Source organism: Lathamus discolor, chromosome 4 (genome assembly GCF_037157495.1).
Source record: "Lathamus discolor isolate bLatDis1 chromosome 4, bLatDis1.hap1, whole genome shotgun sequence".
NCBI lineage: Eukaryota > Metazoa > Chordata > Aves > Psittaciformes > Psittacidae > Lathamus > Lathamus discolor.
Window position 1 is genome coordinate 11078406 of NC_088887.1, and position 22504 is coordinate 11100909.

General features: G+C 47.1%; 1 protein-coding gene across 4 annotated transcripts in view; it reads left to right on the top strand.

Moving 5' to 3' along the window:
• Positions 1-22504, top strand: part of LSAMP (limbic system associated membrane protein) — a 991105-nt gene that overhangs the window by 925276 nt on the left and 43325 nt on the right. The window lies entirely within an intron of this gene.

Consider the following 22504-nt stretch of genomic DNA (forward strand, 5'->3'; position numbering starts at 1 on the left):
CACTCCTGGGCAAGACCATGAATTTCTTCAAGTGGGCTCTGCTCTGCTGGAAAAGAGAGAGACCTGAATGTCTGATGTTAACTGCGAGTGAAACATTGTGCTGCATAGACCCTGCTCCTAACACTGTGCTCTGAAGTACCTGGAGACAACACCACAGCCTTTGAGGGCTCTCCTTCGCTTACTAATGACAGGATACTTCAGATGTTGCAGACCACAGGGAAATGCATTCATGCTTTCCAAAGAACTATGGGATGATTGATCTAGGGAGGGTAAAACTATCTTGGGCTGGAAGTATGTCAGGATTTCATTCTGTTCATGATCCTTTAGCACAAGAAGAATGTGGAAAAAGAGATAGAACAAGAAAAACATGACTTAAAGAGAGAATATAAGCCAGAAGCTACATATACAGTGACCTTGACACAGGCTCAGTGAGTGATGGGGTGTTGTTTCACTGAAGCAGGACTCGGTGGGTATGTCCTAAGCTATACAGACTGCTCGGGGACTTTGGCCACCTGGCCTGGCTGCTAACATACATTACAGCATCCCCAAAGGACTGGTGTTAGCCCCTGTGACCAGCTCTAGCCCAAAGAGCTTTTGCCCTGTCCTTCCCCATTCCACCTTCCAGTGAGGGGGTCCCCTGGACCATGTTCACTCCCTGTAAGCATTTCCTGCAGTCAAGGTTTTGTGAGGGTTGGTTAAACTGTTTGCAGTGGTAAAGGGGTTGGAGCAGTGCTCCACAGGTGAAGTTTTATTCATTCAGAGCACCCAGGAAACACCAAACTCATCCTCCAGACTCAGGTTCTCACCTCGTGTAGCCTTTTCCCAGCCAGTTTGCGCCTGATGAGCATCTTAGATACATCTTATTGTGTTGCTGAATGAGGTTCTTGTCTAGGTAGGCATTGGGCCTTTATGTCACCAGCTCTGGTAAATGTTTGTCAGCTAAAAGAAATGCAGCATTATTTGGAACTGGCATCCTGGTAACAGACAGCAGGATACAGCCCTGCTCAGATAAAAGCTCAGAGCTTAAAGAAGGCTGCTCCTCCTGGCAGCCCTAGTTTTCAGGGTGGTTTTCTTCCCTAGTGCATATTGTTATTGTTCAGGTCACTTGCAAAACCTGGGATTCCACACAGCTTTCCTGTCCCTAGCTTTAGATATGTGGCTTTCATTAGATCGATGGATGGTGAACAGGAACTAGTCCCAGCTCACAAGCCCACAAGCCTGGAGCCAGCTCTTGCTTACCCCACTGTAAACCCATTGGGCCACATCCTTGCCTTTTTGAGATGAATGTAATTCTAGGGTTAACACCATCGACTGTGATACTGTGCATCTGGCATTAGGCAAGTGTAGCAGAGATCAGAGCCTGCCCATGCTTTTGTGTTTGGAGTTACTGTGCATTGACTTTGGTTTAGGTGAGTGCCTTGGTCATTTCAAAGTCCATTTCCAGTCTCTTTTCCAGGTTCTGCTGTGCTATTTTGTTCACTAACCATTCTATGGTTCTATGTATCAGCCTCTCAGCCCCACTGGCAAATCCTCACATCATTTGAGGACTATGTCAAAGGTGTGGCAGCCTGCACTCATCAAATCTAGCCATTTTAATACTTCCTGTAAACCAGGGCATCCCCAGAACTGGCTGTATGGTGTTGCAGGGAAGCAGAGATGCTGGTAGCTGCTGTGTAGATGGCAGGAGTGAGCAACTTCCCCTATAGCTGAGCTGAGCTGCTAGAAAGCCATCCATGACCACACTTCAGCCCACAGCCCAGCATCTTAGCCCAAACCCACGGTCAGCAGTGGTCCAGTGCTGCAAACAGGGACAGCTGATGCACTGGCACATAATACGCAGATTCCTGTTGGCGCTGTCATGGGGCTGGTAATCTGCACCAGAGCAAACACTGGAGACCATCGTGTCATAAATTATCTGAGATAGATGGGTCACCTCAGTTCTGCTGTCAAGGTGCGAGTGTCTACAATCTGAGTAGAAGAACCAGCTTCTATAGCTTGGGTTGCAATGGACCCAACACCACTGGGGCTCAGGGGAAGCTGGGACAATTATCAGCTCACAGCACTGACGCACATGGCAGTGTGCACTCTTCAAGTTGCTTCAAGAAAACTTGCTGATTTTATGTGCTTTGGAAAAAAGCTGTTGATTCGATCTTAGGTCTTTAACATAAATGGATTTCTTGGGCATTTTCTTCATTTTCTTTCAAATTTCTATTCCTGAATAAGCGAAGAAGAAAATATCAAATGTTAATCTGAGCTCTGTATACCTGAGAGCAGAGCAGGAGCCGAATTGCTGCAAGCAGCAGAGACCACATATGTGAATGAATTTGCCTGTAGCTAGGGCTGAACTGGGAGCAGTAGTGAGTGCGCGGTGGATTGTGTAAGGGTAAGTGTAGTATGGCACTAGAACAGGAACAGGGGGAGGGAAATGCACCTCTGTTTCTGTACCAAAGAGGCTGAAAGAGGATTTGCATATGTAGCATGCATACAGCTGAGAGTGGAACAGTAATTAGGAGTAAGTGAAGGTGAAGCTGAAAAGAGGAATTTCGTGTTCTGTGGAAGATCTTTCCATGTAAGCTATTGTTCAGAAAGGTTATTAGCAGGCAGCAGTACAAACTGTCCTGAGCCACATGTTCTGCCTTTGTCTGACTACAGGATTTTTACAAGCCTTTTTTTCTCTGAGAGCTGACAGCATAATGGTCCTGGACAATGCCAAATCATCATCTGCACACTCGCTAGGGGAGCTGGGCTTTTTATATGAGAGTGAGGAAGATAAAAACAGCACACTCAAAGCAAGACAGAAATGACTGAACAAGGGAATGAGAGAAGAAGAGAGGGACTTAAATGCCGTTTGCTGGGCTGGATGGTTTTTTCTTCCCTTTAATTTTTTCCCCTTTCTCATCGTATTCTGGATGCCTTGTACCAGACTCGTTTCGAGTCATTTTGTGGGCTTGTGTTTGCAGACCATGAAGGTTTTGGTTTTGAGGTCAATACCAGAGAGACGCTTTAAAGAATGGGGGAAGGAAAGCCTGAGATAAGGAAAGTTTAAGACATATGTATCTCCTTCTCCAAGCAGCATTTCTGCTCCTGACAGGCAGCCCTACAAGACTGTGCCTGCAATTGGACCCCACCAAAATGCTTCTCCAGAATTACTGCATAAATGAGACCCATTGCATCAGGTCCTTAAACTGGACAAGTTTGAACTAACCCCAACCCTTCCCCAACAACTGTTGAGCTGTGTTCTCCCTGCTGGTGGCCAAGTTTCAATGCAGAAAAAGCCGCTTGGTTGTGAGTGGTGCTTGGCTACTGGAAGTGCATTCACATTGAAAGATTCAGACAGAAAGCCAGACTTTTCTAACACTCAGACACACTAAGATCAGCATTGAGATACTTTCTTTCAGACTCCAATATGCAGACTGGGAGGTGTATCTCTCAAGCCCATGTTCCTCCCCTCTGTTCCCTTATCTCCCTTCTCCAAGGGTTCCTACACATCCCTCACTGAGCAGTTCCTTTCTTACTGTGGCAGGAGGGTGAGTGACAATCCATCTCCCCCTCCTTTTTGTCCACTTCCCTTATAAAGATTGCAGAAGCTGTTGCAGATGTTAAATACTGAAGGAAAAAGTGCTGTGAAGCATTTCTGCTGCCAGTCTGTCTTTGGTAGGAGGAGGACTTCCTTCAATCAGCAGGTCCCAAAGTTGCCCCAGGTACACGTGTGCTGGCAGGGATGGCATCTGGCTTTATCAGCTTTGTTGTTGGGAACAAGCTCCGTACAGTAACCCTGTCATGCAGGAATAAGGCAACATATTGCAATTGGTAAACTCTTTATACCGCTGTGTGTTACTGTTAAAGATATGATTGTGTGTGGCATTATGAAGTATTTCAGAAGTGGTTTAGGATGCTTTAGCTCACTGTACCAGTCACATTGTCTCCATGCCTTCAGCAATAAATCTGGGCGCCTGACTAATCTGAAGTCCAGCTTTACAGGGGAGAGGGAATCCTCTAAAATAATGTCATTGTCCTGCATAGAAAATCATCACAGCTTTTTGATGCGTTTTGTGTTAGACTCTGCCAAGGCTGATATAAAAGGGGGAATGGGAATTCTTTCCCTTTCCTAATGGGTAAGGCTTCTGTTCCTACCACGGTGTGAAATACTGCAGCATAACTATTTAATGTGCAGAGAACTGGAAATTCTGGGGTTTTGGTGGGGAGGCAAAGAGATATTCCTCTAGAGAGCTGCTTTGCTTCTCCTTAGTGGTTTCAAACTGCTTGTGAGCATGGGGCTGGGGTGTTATGGAGAAATGGAGTTTTGGTGACTTACGTATAGCTCTGTTCTTTGCTAGTGACTATCTTTGCCAGTACCTTTGCCAGGCTACTAGATGAGCTCCTGTGGCTGCAGGGTCAGAACACCTGGGGAATCAATGTTAGGAATCTCGCCCCAGTATCTAGAGCCCTTTTGGAGACTTTTCTGGTTTCTTGTGTGCTCCCTTGGGAACAGTATGCTTCCAAACAGCTTCAGTTTTGCTTTATTACTTGATTACATATAAAGAGCTTATTAAAAACTGAGTAACAATAACCATGTAATTAACATTACATTTGTTACCATCTAAGTCCTGTATTGTCTGTTGATGTTTGGCACAGGTGCTGGCATTCAGTTTGAAAGAAAATAGATGGACTGAATGAAAACATAGCTTTTGAAGCAGTACAGCATGTTAGTGGTACTGTACTCACTCTTTCTTGGGATGCAGATTGAAATCCAGAGGAAGATAAACCAGCCTGAACACATTTTCCAAAGGAGCTCAGGTAGTGGGACTCAGGCTTTCCAGAGCAGCTCCTTTTCCTTTCGGGCTCCAAAACAATCCTAGAATCAGCTAGGTTGGAAAAGACCTTTAAGATCATGAAGTCCAAAAGGAGCCATTTTTCTAGCCCAAGGTGTGCTGCCCTCTTTGACCTTCTGGCCTGACCACAGTAGAGACTCAGAGAATGGGCTGCTCTTGAGAAGGTGCCCTCCTGTGTGAGCTGGGCTGTTTGAAACCTCCTCCCTGCCCCTGCCACCAAACCAGTTGGTGGGATTGAAGAAACAGAGTCACTGCACAGCGTGGTCTTCTTCACAGCAGCCTTCCAGTATCTGAAGGGGGCCTACAAGGATGCTGGAGAGGGACTCTTCATCAGGGACTGTAGTGATAGGACAAGGGGTGATGGGTTTAGACTGAAACAGAGGAAGTTCAGGTTAGACATAAGGAAGAAGTTCTTTGCTGTGAGGGTGGTGAGGCACTTACTGTGGGAAGTGGTGAATGCTCCATCCCTGGCAGTGTTCAAGGCCAGGTTGGACAGAGCCTTGGGTGACATGGTCTAGTGTGAGCCATCCCTGCCCATGGCAGAGGGTTGGAACGGAATGATCTTAAGGTCCTTTGCAACCAAAACCATTCCATGATTCTATTCTATCCTACTGCACTGCACTGAATAGTAAGGTGGTGTCAGCCTGTGCTTTCTCTCACTGGGATAAGGACTGTGATAGCCCTCAGTATTTTGAGGACTGTAATTCTTGGCTGTGCTGTTATGTGTACTTCTCTGGCTAGGGTCATGGCAATGAGGTGAAGAGGGAGTGTAGGAGCAGGACCAGCAGTGTATGCCTGTGTCCTCCAGCAACAGGCTGCACAGAAATATCTGGGAGAGAGGGAGACAAAATAAAAAGGAGTTTCTGTGTCTAAACTGGAGAGAAACAGCTGGGTAAGTGTCTAATCAACCAACAGGAGAGCAGAAATCATTCCCCCTGGGCTGCGGAAAAGGTGCTTAGGAGATGGAGCGACACGCAGACAGGCAGCATCAGCTTCCCAAGCATTAAACCTTTTCTTCTGGCTTCCCTTCTCCTGCTGTGAGAAGGGGAGGTAGCAGCCACAGCCTGCCTGCAGGTCATTCCCACTGGGGACCCTCCTCCAACCGGCCAGTTTCTCACCCATCTCTTCCCTGCCTCCTACCATGGAGTTGTTTTCTCCTGGGAATCCCCTTGCCAAGGCTGAAGGCGAAGGCAGTAAATGTTCCATCCCTGGCAGTGTTCAAGGCCAGGTTGGACAGAGCATTGGGTGACGTGGTCTAGTGTGAGGTGTCCCTGCCCACCGTAGAGGGTTGGAACTGGATGATCTTGAGGTCCTTTCCAACCCAAACCGTTCTATGGTTCTCTGATTCAATGTGTGAAAAGCTCCTAGGCTTTGGGGCTGGGGTTTTCTTTGTCCCACTTGCTTTCCCCCCCTTCATGCTCTTGCGTTTACCCTTCCCCAGCCAAATTGGCCCCTGCTTGCAGATAGTGGTAGGTACTGCACACACAGCAGGCATCCCCCCCTGAGAAACCATGCCAGCTGACATACTATACCATCAGGAAAGAGTAAGCCAGTGCACTCTGTGCTCCTGCATGAAAAATGGATTAGATAATATTTTATTTATCAAAATTCTATTCTTCTTTCCTTTTCTCCCGTTTCCAGTATCTCTATCCAAGCTCCTTTGCCAGTCCCTGCACCCTGAGTGCTCGGGTCTGCTTTGAAAAGTTTTCAGACCACTCTTTCAACTGAGTAGTAGAAAAATCAAACCCTGAGGGAGCTCCCACCACCTCTCTGCAGCCTTGCTGCTGTTTGGCCTGTGAGCAGAGCAATCCCTCTCCAGAGCAAGCAGGGAGGGTATTAAATGAGGGGCTGAGCCAGTTCTGTTCATTCAATCATTTCTTCAAGTGTTTTACCTCTAGAGCAGTTTCCTGAATAGGATGAGAGGGATGTATAACCATACGTAAGTGTGCCTTGCACTGCACAGGGGTCTGCCTGCGTTCTTACAGTACCAACCGTGAGTGCCAGGGATCTCAGAAAAAAAGGAGGAAAGAAAACCCAAACAACATAAAATCTGAGGTTAATAAATAGGAATTAAAACCACCCATTTACTATCAGCAGACTGGGATGAAAGGAAATTGTTGCTCCTGAGTCCCAAGGTAAAAAGAGACTCTCCCTACATAACACCTCCCAGTGAAAGCTTGGCTGTAGATAGATACCCCATTGCACTCTCTCTGATGATGAGTTGGGATGCTGCTGGTCTCGTCAGGGGAAAAGGGAGCGGAGATGAAGGCCCTGCTGATAACAGTGCCCTGTTCTAGCCTCCCAGGTCAGCACTATCCACTGAAACAGATGGGGAGAAGCAAGCCTTGTGCTGCCCACGGTTTGTACTAGAAAGGAGGAGGAGTCAGAAAGGGAATGCACTGATCAATCGTAGTAGCTCGGAATAAATTGCTGTGTTCTTGTCAGCAAATTACCTTTTTCTGCAACCACAGCCCCCTCCTTCCCCGCTTCCTTCTCCCTCCATCTCTCCAGAAATCTCTTCCACGTTTGCCTGATGCTCCATTATGTAGCATCACCTGAGCATACTGAGAAACATATGGCTGTGATTTGTGACTCATCACTTGAAGGGCCAGAGATCAGACCTGCTCCCTAGAGTGACCTATGCCATCCTGTCCAGAAAAGGGGCATGCCAGCAGCTTTGCCTCCAGGACCACTCATGCTTTCTCTCATGACAGCAATTCTTTCCAAGAGGACAAGACACTGGCATGGTCAAAGATGGCTTTTGTCCCCTTTTGTACTATGGGAGCAAGAAACTTTCTGTCTTACATGTGTACTCCATCCTTAGTCTGTCTCTGCATGCACTCCCATGCAAATTCCCCCTTCCCCCCCTGCACCTCCCAGAGATCCATCTCTCAGTGCTGGTGGTACAACTTGCCCCTCTTCAAGACCAAAGTGAGTCTTGGAGTGCAACCAAGTGCAGCTTGGGCTCAAATAACCCAGCGTGCTGGGATATAGATGTGACTGGGGATTGAGGAGATGGCTGCCTTGAGGATGTAATTCATGTAGCTCCATATGTGTCTGGGTGCAGGAGTTCACTTTGGGGCTCCCCATCGGAAGCACAGGAGCACTCAGAAGGAGGAGGCTGCTTCCCCTTCATCTGCTGCTAACCATGGTGGAGCAGCAAGGTGACTGACCCAGGGGTCCAAGGGCCATGGGAAAGGCTAGTGTGCAAAGGGTAGTAGGTAAAAATGAGTGCGGGATGGATTCAGACTTCCTTTAGCATAGTCAGGGTTGTTCCTGATGGCTGGCTTAACTTTGCCTTTGAAACACCAGGACTGGGCACACGTCTGTGCAGCACATGGCAGGCTGTCATTGAATAGTTGTCCTCTAAAGCTTTCAGGAGATGTTGGAGCTGCATTTCAAACCTGCGGAAGCCAAGCAGATACTTGCCCTAATGCTGATCTATCCCGAGAAGGTGCAGGCACCAGCTTTGAGAAGGCCAGCAAAGCTCTGCTGCCCGAGCATCGCCCATCACAAAGCACTGTAGGGAGCAGCACATTGTGCTGACTGAGGAAAGGGCACGCAACTCCTTATTTGCCATATGTCAGTCCAAGACGCTATCAGAGAGCCATCTGTGAGTCTGTGCCCAGTTAGTGCTGCCTCAGCCTCTCCAAGCAGAAAGGCGGCCTTGGAGTGATGACTACAGAGAAAATTATAACAGGGAAACAAGCAAACCGAGAAGAAGAGTGCTCAGAGCTCCTGCAGCACTGCACAGTCTGTTCAGGAGGGCTATCGTGTCAGAGGAGAGCAGCATTTGACCGATGCAAGCTGATTTGTGCTCCTGAAAGAACGTGTAATGTCATATTGGATAATATCATCCCTTTCACTGCGTCTGGGTAAATCTCTGAGCTTTTGATTCCCCTTGGTTTATCCTGCCACGACGCTTCCCATGCAGTGGCATAGGATAAGCTCCCTCACCTCTGGGCTGCTCGAGGGATGATTTATTTCTGTTTTATCAGAGGACACTCCAGAAAGATGTTGTCTATTGGGCTAAATCTGCCCTCTTAAGATTTTACTTAGGGGAAAAAAAAACCAATGCAAAAGCTTTTAAAAAGCTTAGGGAGATAGTAGGCACAACAGTGCAGAGCTGTGCTCCTTGGCCTTTTCTCCTGGGTGTTGCAGTGTACTACCGAGCTGCTTGCAGCAGCTGTGGGAGCAGCTGCCCTCAGCCTACAATACTAACACCACCGTTAAAGAACCCAGCAATGATGGAAATCACATTTGTGACTGCACTGCCTGTGCCAGCTGAACTGAGCGAGCAGCCATGGGCAGCAAGGGCAGCCAGTGCCTGGTAAGGGATGCAGAAGCAAAGTCTCACTGGAAACCCATCAGAAAGGCCTGTCTGGGTGGAGGAAGAAGCAGTATCAGGCTCTGAGCAGGATGAGCTGGGAGAATTGTGGCTTTCCTAATAGTGAGAGTAGGTGTTATCCAGCCTGCCTTGTAAATGGTTTCATTGCTCCTCATCAGGGAGGAGGTGTAGGCAGCCAGGGAGTATGTCTGTCACCATGGCAAAGGGAACCAGGAGGACCATAAGGAGGGAAAGGGCTGTGAATCAGCAGTGTATGCTTACTGGCGCACAGGAAGGTCTTCAGTGGTGATGCCAGTGCTCTGCCACACTGTGACAGCCCACAGCTCAGTGCCATTAGGCAGAGAGGAGATGCACTTGGCCTGTGCCAGACTCAGCATGTAGTGTGTCCATGTCCTTGGGACAAGGGATTGTGATGGCACCAGCTCAAGCACCTGCCAGCAGCTGAGAGGGTGCAGGAGTGCATCTTGCTGTCACCCGGACCACCCATTTCAAACACACAGGCATTGCCCTGGCTCTGTGCTCTGAGCACTGGCAGCGTGGAGCATCAGTACTGGTCCTAGACTGGGACAAGTGGTCCCCTGGGGCACTCCTCCCTCTCCACTGACTGCACAGGGACACATGGCACTTGTTCAGGCCAAGCATGTTGTTTGCAGAAGCCAAGTGAGGTGGCTGTCAGGCTCCCCGTGCTCTCTTAGGGCTTGCACAAGGTGTTCAGGGAGCTACTGGAGCGAAAGAGGCAGCCCCTTCCTTCTGCTGTCTGCAGCCCTTCGCAGCAACCAGCACTTTATGTACATCCTCTTCAGTGCTAGAGCAGTGTCTCAGTGAAGGAATTCAGCTCAGTCTTCCCTTCTTTCTTGTGTGGAGCTCTTCCCTCCCCTGAGGGGCATAGCTCAGGTGGGAATACCCACATGGCCTTTTGGGGGGCAGCTGTGAGAAAGGTGGCATATGTCCCTCGTCCTCCTCCTCTGGTGCCCCTGGCACCCCTGGCACCCCTGGCAGAAGGAGCACTGTTGCATTACACTAGCATTTAAGAAATAATAATAATTAAAAGCTTTCTGATGAACGTAGTTAATTTCCTATTCTAAAAAGCTGCTAAGGCAGCGCCTTTTTGCACATTAGCATATTTGCAAGGTTAATGTAGTGTACTTAATAAGATAAATAATGCTTGTCATGATATTTCAGGCCAATTTTAAGGGGAGGGAATACAAAATATTTTGCTTAACATCTTAAGTTTTGCCTGGTCAACTCTTAAGTTAACTGCTGAGCTACCGCTGCTTCTTGAGGTGTCTTGCTCACTTTTCTCCTTGGCAAGTGTTCACTAGCACTTGCAGACAGCTAAAGGAGACTGTCAAAGCACAGATGGCATGGGTGAGCCTGAATTGGGCTCTCAGTGACTGCTGTGATAGACATCGCTTTGGGAACATGGGTAGGAAGGGCACTGGGAAGGCAGCAAAGCCATAGCAGGCTGAAGGAAAAGGATATGGGATCAGGGACAAGGCGTGTGGCTAGGAGGGAGGCAGCAGTGGTACTGACCTGCAGGAGAGGATCTGAGGCTACAGACGAGGCTGGCAGCAGTAATAAACCAGTGAGCAATGGAGTGGGACCGCGATGAGGCTGGAAGAGGTACTGGGGCTTCCTCTCCATCTTGGAACTTCTTATAATTTTTAATGTCCTACTTCAACCCTTAGTTTAATGCTTTATTTCCTCCAAAAGTCCCTGGAATTTTTCAAACCATTTTTAAATGGTTTAAAAAACATTTAACCCTATTTAAGACATCATGGGCCATGGGAGGGAATCATAACCCTACTTCCTTGCTGCCAGCCGTGGGCAAGTCTCAGGTAATGATTAGCAGAGAGCCTTTGCATTCCTAGTGGTTTCTTTTGCCTCCCCTTCTGCAGAATGTTTACTTTCTTAGGCTTTTTAATAATATACAGTAAAAGCAGCCACATCCTTTGATAAATGAGGCCACAGTGGGCAAGGAAGGAGGAGGAGAGAGCTTCCTGGGCAAACAGTTCAGGGTACCTGGCTTGCTACTCCAACATGCCCTTCCTTTCTCTCCCCTCCTCTCTTTGACCAGTAACACAGACAAACCAGCTCATTATTTTCTCATAATGATGAGGAGAAGGAGGGAGAAGCAAGCCAACAAAACTGCTGATATTTGCAGTATAGGAAATTAATAAACAGATATGCTACACAGATACACACCGCAGTGAAAGGATGAGAGGATGGGTAGATATTTAGCCGTCTTGGAGCGCTAGACCAGTATGATGACGGAGGAGAGGGACGGCAGAGGAAGATAAGGGGGCATCATGTGGGTGTGCAAGAAATAAGATGGGAAAACCATAAAGCACAATGGGGAAAGATACCGTAAAAAAAGACGAAGGGGGAGAGAAATATGAGTGAGGAATAAGGAGGATGGGTAAACAGATAGAGCAAAAGGACAGGCAGTTGAGTCTGGCAGAGGAGGGAAGGCATAATATGTTGTTGCAGGTGTCCAAGGGGAGAGGTAGCGAAGGGGTGGAAGACCAGCTACAGCGGGTAGATTGATTTTGATGTTAGCTATATTGCAGGTCAAGCACAGTCCTCGCACCGCATCGACTCCACATCTGTTTCTCCTTCCACCTGCCTGTCAGCCCCCCGCTGTGTCCTACATTTCTGTGGCTGGAGCATCTCTCAGGCTCAGCGCTGACTGTCTGTCAGCCCTGGGGTGGGGGGAGACCCAAGTACAGGGTGAGGCACGTACCAGCCTGCGTGCCCAACAGCACCGATGTACCCCCAGCCAGAGCTCAGCTCATCCCTACAGAGGCATAGCTGTGTATATACAGAGAACATCAGCACATCGCAGCCAGCATCCCTCATCTCCTGCAGGGAGGGAAGGCAGGCTGGTGGCTGGAAGCCTGTCCTGCAACGGAGAAGGGCTTTAAGCACGGGGAGATATCAGGATAGGCTTGAGAAGCTGCCTGGCTGGATGTGGGGCAAGCCATCCCACCCCACACAGCACCTGTAAACAGGAGGTGGTGTCAGCCTGTCTCGCTGTTTAACACAGGGAAATGGCTTTCACAGCAGCACTGCAGGCATCTTGTTGCTGTGGATTTGGCCTGTGTGAGGCCAGACGCTGACTGCCTTGTGCTACAAAGGGAGCCATTTCTTCCACCTTGTCTCTTGCAAATGGCATCGCTGTGCTGTGGGATTTCCTGCACCCTGGGCTGCTGGACCCACACACCAGTCATGGGGAGCACAGCGATCCCTGACATCCATCCTGCATCCCACCAGTGTGCCTGACTGAGATGCACAGGGCAGCCAACCCTTAACACGAGAGCCTCCCACCTCCGAGGTGCTGCAGCCTGGGAGAAGGAAACCAAACCAGCCCCCTGCCTCCATCCTAGCTGATGGTTTCTTTCTCTGCCTGGGGTGCCACATATAGCAGCACTTACAACATCAGAAGAGCTTTGCTCCCTGCCTGAGCCTCCAGCATCTCTGCGGGGCTCTGGCAAAGGAATGCCCACCCAGCCTGGGTGCCAGGGCTCAGTGCATCCCAGTGCCTGGATATGCACTGTATCCCAGTGGAGGAGTGCTTTGGGCTGGGGTAGGTGGTGGTGGCAGGGTGCTGTCTCTGAAGCTGCCTGGCTGAGCAATGATGCTCACGGCTTCCCTAGGGAAGAGCACCCCGCTCATCACTCTGCTGATCCCAGTTGCATGGTAACTGCGACTGCACTAAGGGATAAACACCTCAGCCAGGGCCCTCCCTGCGCATCCCTGCTCTCCCGTCTGTTGACACCCACTGGTTTCAAGTCATTTGCTGACTCCTTTTTGTTTTTCTTCACTCGCCTTCCCTCCACGTTTGCCTCATTCTGTTCTCTGTGAATAATGCTCTGCAGAGTGGTGCGCTGCCATAGAGGAGTTAGAGCTGCTCCAGGCAGTTAGCCATTCATCCAGGAGAGGATCCTGAAAAGAAAAGGGGGGGGGGGGGGGAAGAAGACTAAAATAAAAGCAGGGTTTTCTCCATTCTCTGTCTCCTTAGTGCTTGCTGTTGGCAGAGCTGGAGTGGGGAGCTCAGGGAGCAGGGGCACTGTGGGTGAAGCCCCAGGTGTCTTGATACAGCTTTAGGAACAAAGATGTAAATAGAAGGAGGAGGAAAACTGCCAAAGCTGTACGAAGCTGAGGATTGAGATAACAGAGGCTGATACAGTTCAAGACTGAGCTATATTGTGTGCAATGCACTGGCTGTTTAAGCTATTCTGCCCAGTGCCACAGGCTTTGCTATGCTCTAGAGCTCTGGCTGTTGCCCCGTGGACATCACAAACCAAGGAAATGTAGGAGAAATGCAAAAGAAAGTCAAATTCAACTGCTTAAACTGTTTTGAGTGGAGGAGGAAGAGGAGAAGGGCATGTTCCTCACCTTCCCATGTACAGCCAAGTCCTCTCACATGTAGAAACACACAGGCATGCATATGTACGTACATGTACACAGAGCTCTCTTGTGGTACTCAGAAGAGCTTCTGTAGCATCAGAAAGCTTCACAATGAAACTCACTAGATTTTGGCTTCTTTCTTTAAGGCTAGCTCTTGACTGCCCTTCCAGAGCATGTCAGCAAGGTTCCATCCACTGCACTGAATCAATGGGGAAGCAGCAGATTAACAGTATCATCTGGGAAGGGTTTTGCCCATTCTGTGCATCCTGTATCAGCAGCGCACTCTTGGATCTGGTTTTGATGATGAAAAGTCTCAGCAGGCAGTATTTGTGCAGTAGCCATGGGAATTTAGAAACGGGAATGATGGGTGAAAATGCAAGCTGGTATTTTTATGTATATATAATTATAGCTCCTCAGTAGGAAATGAAACCCAGCAGGGGAGAAAATACTGTGTGATTTCAAAAGTCTTCACATGTCCATGCACCGAAGAGCATTTCTTCTCCTTCTCTTGTTCAACCCTGACACCAGATGCCTCAGAGCTGAGCAGTCTGAATTATCTGCTGTTCAAAAACCTTGAGGAGGCAGCTGAAGCTCTTTGCTACTGAAGCCTTTCTTCCCAGGCTTCCAGCACCCAGATACAAGGAGCATCCAGGCTACTTTCTGCTCCTAGGAGAGCAGGCAAACTCCCAATAGCCTCTGGACCCTGCTGGGCATGCTGGGCTGGATTAAGGCTACCGAAACAGGGGCCCACTGTGGTTGTCAGTGAGTCAGTGATAAACCTAGGTTGTGTGGGATGTGGGAGCTCTGTCTGCTTTAGAGATCCTACAGAATTTCTGTTTTCTAGGAAATCCTAATAGTAGGTGGTGTGATTTTTATCCATTATTCTCTGTTTTCACGGTGTGAGTGCACACTCAGACAGCAGCACGTAGACTCTGTCTTTTAGTCCCATCCCCTTACCTTACAGATGTAAACAACTGCCTGTTTCTCTCAGCCTCACAGACCAAGTGGAACAAAAGGTGAAAGAGATTTTCTTTCACTCTGTGCATCAGCAGCAGAAATAACCCCTTTTCCAGCGGCAGGACTGTTGGGAATGGTGGACAAGGTAAATGGAGTATTCTCTGATGAACCTCCTGTTCCTGGCATTTGAGAATAGCATTCTTTGCCTTGAAAAGTTAGTGAATTATACAGGGAATCTCTTCTACCATTTCACTTTTACAACCAATCTTCTGCCTATAATCAGGATTTATAAAGGAGAGGGAATGAAGTTCGTGGTTTTTTGGACATGGAGATCACAGAATAATGGAGCTAGGGTGCTCAATGTTTATTCTAATTGAATAGACTTTAACAGCAATCACTGGAATGCAGTGGGCATGTGAAATGTGAATCAGTGAGGGAAGTCATACTGAAGATGTCCAGAAACAGAAGAAAGTCAGGATCTTGGAAACCAATCTGATTTTACTGCTCAGAAGTAAAGGTGGTAAGGTTTCTTTTTGCACTTGGCATAGTGAAGTATTGACAGCTGCCATGAACTCTACACCCTGGATGTAAATAATTACAAAGGGAATTGATTTTGAATCATGGTTTGTATGTAGAAATGGAGCACTTATTAAGTGCAGTGCAGCACATGGTATGGAGTGCGCCTACATTATCATTTGAGTTTGAATCCCAACCGTGCTTTGGAAGCATATCTCCCAGTTATCTCTTTGCTTTGGTTCTACTGCAGGAAGGTCTCTAGGTGTATGCTGGCTTCCTTTCAGTTGGAGATAAACCAGGCGATGCACAGACTCAACAGCTGCTAATGGTGGTCAGCCCATGGAGCCTGACTAGATCAAGCCCCAAGTAAACCTCTTCAGTGTATATAGTGTAAACAGTAGCTATCCAGTGACATTTTGCTCTATAAATCTGCTCCTTTTGCACCTCAGTGTTGGTAACATAGACCCAGGGGCTGTCTGGGCTGGACTTTATAGGATCAGGAACTGAGCCTCTTAAAATCAAGTTCTTTCTGGTGCAGTTTTAGCCACCTTGAAAAATAAGAACTTGGCCACACAATCATTTCATCTGATAGTTTCCCCTACCATTGACCTGCATGTGGTTTGCACTATGGTCTAAACTGACCACCCACTGCCTGCCTGGGGTTCATATGGATCGGGTCAGGAGTGCTTAGTGTTGACCCACTGTTCCCCACTTCCTGTACATCATCTGCTAGCTGCTCCTTCCCCAGTGCATATTGGTAGAGTCTGGTGCTTTAGCTCTATTAAGTGAGAAAATGTGATGTGAAGAGACCCCTCTTACAGCGTGCTCCAAAGATGGTGAGGCTGATGCTTTTCCTGATTGCCTGCAGGAAGTTGTTCTGTCTAGGGCTCTTCAGCAGGAGAGCTCTGCGGCACAGCACCTTCTGCTCCCCTAGCTGGAAAACACCACAGCCCTTGCTGTGTGGTAGTGGTGGTCGCTCATCCACGTATCCCAACACATCCAGGCCCAAAACCTCCCCAGACACTTCCTTTTCTTCTCTGTGTCTGCCAGAAAGTGGGTGTCTGTGGCCTCAAATACACTGATCGCAAGGACTGGAAGATAGATACCCTACGATGCACTTGTGTGTGTTGCACCCATCCTGCCCATCCATTCCCTTGCTGCTTCTGAAATGGTGTTTCCTCTGGTTCAAAGACGACCCACCAATAACGGGGGCAGGCGCTGCTTTTTACTGGTACCATTACACCTTTGTACTCCTTCTCATTTCCTTTTCCCAGCACTGCTGAGAGTTGCTACATAGCTGGGATTTTCCAGATAGCCTAATGGAGTTAGCCATTCAGAGCCAGTGACTTTCTGTGCATAGAGAGCATCTAATTCTCTTAAAGCCCGTGGCAAATCCCAGCGTTATTTCCTATGCAGATGGCTGCTACAAAGAAGCAATTAGGAAGATAACCAGTGTCTTTCCTTCCTCTCTTCCATTTTTAAAGCTGCAGGGGGAAATGGCAGTATTTTGGTTAAAGATAAGTATAAACCCAACCCTAAGGTGTTGACAACCCAAAATACTTGTGTGTTTCAGTTTTGAACTAGCATCTAGATTTGTATCTTGGATATGGTCCCTGGCTTTGCTTCTTTGAATAGTAAATCTTTTTCACAGTTTGAACTGTGAGTATAATTTAGCATTAATGTACCGTGTATGTCTTTGATATGGCTGAAAGGGACAAGTTATGTATCTGGGTTGGAGCAGAAAGACATATCACCGTGTTGGCAGGATCTTTACTGCTGGAACACTAAGTCCAAGAATCTAAAACGCAGGAGACCTGGGGAATATTTAAGGTCTGGAAGCACAGAGTATGTACATACATCTAGCAGTAGCTGCCCTAGATTGGTATATAGATCATGTGAAGTGTTTCAGATGTAGAAGTGGGGTGCTGCCTTAGGGTGGTGGAGGAGGCAGAAGAGCATCTGCAGCGAGGAACATTTTTCTGTAGCTACAAGTCTCCTCCTGTTAGGAGTCCAGCAATGGGGAGATCCTGGTTCTGTTTCAATGCTCCTTCTTGGGTAGATTGTTCTTCTTTTCATCTGTGGAAGAAAGAGAAAGATAAAGGTTTTTCACTGTGTAAAACTGTTTACAGATAGAAAACTGAGCAGGAGTTCTCAGCATGGTAGTCTTGTTAAGTGATGGTCTGCTTTTCTTCCTGTTGCCTTACTGGAGAATGAAGGAAAGAATTAGCACTTTCTCGATCTGACGGGTAAAATTAATTACGGCTGTGATTCATTTTGGGCAAAACCAGCTAAACATTTCTCTGCTATTTTTAATCTTGCATTTGAACCGTAGAGTGTATGAAATCCAAGATAGGGCCTGAATTCTCGGGAACAACTTCATTTCCCAATGTGCATGTAGCAGAACTGCCAGGAATTGGCAAAAAGGTGCAGACAGTCAATCTGATATTTAAAGGCTTGAAAAGTCCCTCTGTTGCTTTGCAGTTAATCTTAGCCGGTGGTGGGAGAGATGTGCAAGGTCAGAACAAGCCAGATTACTGAGGTCTGGTTAGGTTTGACCTCTGATTTCTTTATGTAGTTATTCTTTATGTAGTCTGTGTTTCACTGAAGGACTGGTTAACTGTCCCTCTCCTTTCCATTATTGTCTTTCTTTCTGGGGGCTGTGGGGTGTCACTACTATTATTGCTACTATTGCTATTATTATTACTAGTTCGCAGTGATGTTTTTAGTCTTCTGTGTTCGGCTCTCTTGAGAGCCATGAAAAGAAATCAAACTGCTTTTGTGAGTTGTGGCAGAAGGGTGCAAATAGATTGATTAAAAACGCCGTTTCCTTTTCTAATTTAAACAGAGCAGAGGCTGGTGGGTAATGTGCATAATGTATGCTCGGTGGTAACAAGCCACTGTGGGGAAAGGGGGGGAAATGAAGTGGAGAGAGGGGAAAAAAAATGGAAGCGGAGCCTGTGTTGTTCTGCCTTTAAACACAAGATTGATTTTACATTTTCCCTGTGTGTCACTTTCATTACTAGCAAATTAATCCTTCTCTCTGAGGCCTGAAACTTATTTCTGGGGTTTCTCATAAGAAAATAGCTTTTGGTGTGCTACCTATTGTTAAAACAGCAGCTTGGGGCTCAGCTACATGAGGAAGTTGCACCCATTTAACTGAAGGTGTAATGTTAAAATTGACCCTGTGACAGAGGTGCACATGGCTGGCTTATTATTTACTATGAATCTGCCTACACTATCAGAAACACAACACTCTTGACATCGTATGAGAACACTGGCCAGAGGATGGATATAGCACCACTTTAACTAAAAGAAGGAAAAGTTAACCCTTCATAACTATCACTGCTTGTTCAGATACAGAAGGCGTCTATGAAGACCTGTGGCTTGGTGAATCAAGCCCTCAGCAAACCCTCTTAGGAGGAAGGTTGTGGGATGCTTGTGACACTGACACAGCTTTGCAGCACAGCATTGCATTGGAGCACGAGGGTCTGCTGGCTGCTGTAATCCAAGGGGACTCGGGGAAACTTCCTGGTCTAATAGAGGATCAAATTTAGTGAACACTCATTTTAGGCCAATGATTCCAGACAATCAAATGGTTATATCATTGGACTATCCAAAGTAACAGCTATATTGCAAGGTGAGCAGACCACTTTGCCACTGCTGGGTTTCTAGCAAGGGCATACTGCTGTTGTGTGGGGCTGCTCTTACTTCAGTCCTCAGGTCACAGTACCATGCGTAGAAATTTGGACTTGCTTTATTTCTGTTTAAATTACCTGGCATACCTAGAGCTTAGGTCACCTGTGCTCTCATTACAGTGGGGTTTGGGTTGCTTTTGGGTTTAGGTGTATTTCTGCAAGTTGTACTTCTTTGCAGTCGCTATAGTGAGTCAAGTCATCGGCTGGATAACAAAACCTGCTGCCGCTTTGTTTTGATGCCTCTGATGAAGAAATAGAGTTCTGATGCAGTTCTGGCTCAGAAAGCTGGAGTGTGACCCATAGACACTTCCTTATCTTAGCGAATGCAGGCACTTTCTATTTAAAACAAGAGGGTGGGTCACAGCCTGCCCCACTCTTTGAGGGTCCCTTGCCAGGTATGGCCCAGGTCTGTCTGGATGCATGCGGCTGTACCGTAATGGGGCTGTAGTCTGAGATCTCTGGTGGTTGCTGAGTATCTGGGTTAATGCAGCAGCAATTTTTCACCCTCAGTTGCTGTCAGAGGATGTAAGTGTAAGAGTATGGTCTTTTGGGCTGACCTGTCAGCAGCAGTGGCTGGTCATTAGCTCAGGAAGGGTGGGAAAAAGGGCTCCATCCTTCCAACTGAATACCAAACAGCACACAAAAATAGCCCTTTGCAGCAGCAGCAAAGATTTGCTCCTATCAGTGAAAATCCAGCATGTTTTGTCTGACCATAGGTCAGGTGTTTGTTTGGATTAACAAACAAAAGGATGCCAGATGCAAGGAGGAGAGTAACTGGTTTTAAATCAAAAGGACTCTTGTTTTCTCTTTTCCCTGTGAAAACTCCAGTGGCAGCTTTTCAAGATGCTTAGGCCGTGTTTCAGTGCAAATGACTGCCAACTTTCTCTTTGCTGTGCAGTGGCCAGCTTTAACGGAGGAGCTGGTATGTGATTAGGCTTCCTAAGCGGCAGGTGGGGGAGCGCATCTACTTATGGAATTATTGTTGAAGTGAGGAGCTTCTGGGACTTCTCTGCAGGAACTCTGGATTGTTGGAAGCATTCCATCTGGTTTCTCCAAATATTCACTTATAGCCTGGAAAACTGCAGTCTTTACTGCTGCCTTTTGGATTTACTAGAGCCTTGAGCAAGCCATTGGCTTCTCTTTGAGCATGTACTGGTTTAAATACACTCATGCAGAACAAAGGGAAAGACATGCCTGGGCCATACTAATTTCCATTCTGACTGACTTAAAGTGAAGCATGCCTGTGAGCATCTGTGGGACTTGTTATTGCTCAGTGGGCAAGAGCTTATCAGAAATGTTGGGCTGATTATCTGCTACATGAACTGTGTGGTTTATAATTGACCTCTATTCTCCTGCCTTAGCAGAGGACAGTCTTTATGTTTCAAACAAGTACAGTTCAGAGTGAATCGCTCTGTTCCCTTCCAACTAATTGGCAAAAATTCGCCAAAATCATTTTCTGGGAAGAAGTAATCTCAGTTTGTGAGATTGTCAGTGCACGGTTTTAGAGACCCTGTTCTGTACAAGGGACATCTAAAAGAACATGACATTTGATGAGCTTTCATCAATGCAGAAACGCCCCAGAAGCCAGCAGAACAAAAGGAGAGTGCCCGTGTAGTGGTAGGCTTGTGGCTGCGGCATAGGGTATAGGATTCATCTGTCTCTGACCTGGTTTGGCAGAGCAAGGACTGCTTCAGGACAGAAGGAGGACACTGACAGAGCTGGAGGGCTCTGGGCTTTGCCCACAGTAGTGATGGTTGCACCTGATAAGGTATGAAGCTTGTCTTTTCCACCTACCAAATGCATCAACATTGCACCTAGGGAGAAAAAATACCCGTGAATATCACGGAGATTGGAGGGAGGGGAAGGGGAAGGACTGTTAACGCTGATTTGTTTATCAAGAAGCACAACTTTACTGGGACACAAACCACAAAACTACAAGCCTATTGTCCTCTTGCTTTCCCAGCTCCAGCACCAGCTTTTTTCTTTGCCAGGTGAGGCATTATTGTGTTAATACTTGCAGGAGGAGGGAAGAAACGAGTCCAAATGCCCCCCCGTTTGAAACATCCTATCAGCACACAAAATATGTCTGTGGATTTGAGAGTTACGCTGACTTCACAACAGTAAATTTCAGATAAATAATTTATCTCCTGCAAACACATTTCTGTGCTCTTACACATCCATTTGTTTCTGGAAAGCAGCGGGGGCGATGGGGAGGCAGAAGCGATTGGTGCTCGCTGGGGAACTTCCCGTGGAGCCGCCTGTAGCTTGGGTGTTGCTGGCCACTGGAGGTAGGATTTTGTTCTTACTCCCACATCATAAATAAAGCCATTCTGGAAACGAGAGGCACCTTGAGCTCAAACTGGCATTTCTCACAGTATTGGCAGATCAAGCCAGCAACTGTTGATTTTAAATGTTTAATGAGCAATATGTTGCTGATTCTGGTCATAATGTTGTGTTTGCCTAACCTTTCTCGGTGTGCTCCCTTCTGCTGTACGGCTGGCAAGTTTCCATGAGAGGAGGAAAGGGAAAGGGGAGAGAAAAACAACCAAACCCCACCAGGAAGGGTGAAGCAAGGCAGAGAGAAGAGTTAAAACTGAACAGCTTAAAGAGAAGGGGCATAAAAGGCAGAGGTAGAACTTAATTAAAAAGAAGAGATAGCAGCAAGATATTGATGCCATGTCAGGGTATTAAACTGGGGATTGCAGAGAAAGACGACTTTTCCCTGCAGAGATATTCTTATTCATACTGCGGGAATTGGAAGAGAAAGGCTGGTTACTAGGAGAAGATGGACATGAAGAGCTGTGTGGAGATGAACCCCGAACCAGGGTGTCTCCTGAGACAGTTCAGTCAGCTGGCTAAAAGCAAGTGAAATGAAAGAGAAGCAGCATTGTACAAATCGGTGAGATGCTCAGTTATTTCCATGGTGGGCTCATATAATTCTCACTCTAAAGATTGTCTCCAGTATGCTGCATTGTTCCCAATTTGGTTTTGTTCAGCCTCAAAACCCTGAGTGTTTCAGCACAAGCCTGTTTAACACTGGGTTGCGGGTTGGCTATGAGCCTATGGGCTCATGGATGTATCTCAGGATACAAAGGAGTATCAATTGAGGTAGAAACATGCAGTGAAAACAGAAGAAGGTTGCTTTTATAGTACTAAATAACAGATGCTTTTGCTGCTGCTTTTGTCCTCTAGGACCTTCCCTCTTTTGGTGTGGATACTGACCATTGCTTGCTGTAGAAGACCAAGCTCTTGGTTAATTTATATCATGGCTTGTGTGCTAGGGAGGACAAGACTGAAAATACTGGAAGCTGAAGCCTTTTGTTTTCCAAATGGGGAGGGTTTGGGCAGCAGGATCAAATGCTTCCACCCCCTGCACCTTGGACTTAGCAGGAGTCAGCCAGAGAATTATTGTGCAAAGGCTGTGGATGGTTTTTGCAATGTGTTGATTGGGCTCTTGAGTGAGACCAGGCATTTTCTCATCTTTTAATCATTACCTGTTTGGCTGATGTTTAAATCAATGACTGCATGCCAAACACTCACTGCCCTATGAGGAAGCCTGGTTTTATTTTACATAATGGCTTCTTTATTGCTTCCATTGTATGTACAGCACAGTATATATTGTCCAAAAGGGAGATACAGACACTAGGTCATACTTGGTGAAGGAAGGTTTTTCTCTTTTTAATGAGGACTAGATCAGTTCTGCAGTGCTTGTTATCCTTTCATTTCCGGCCTGCTGCATACAAATT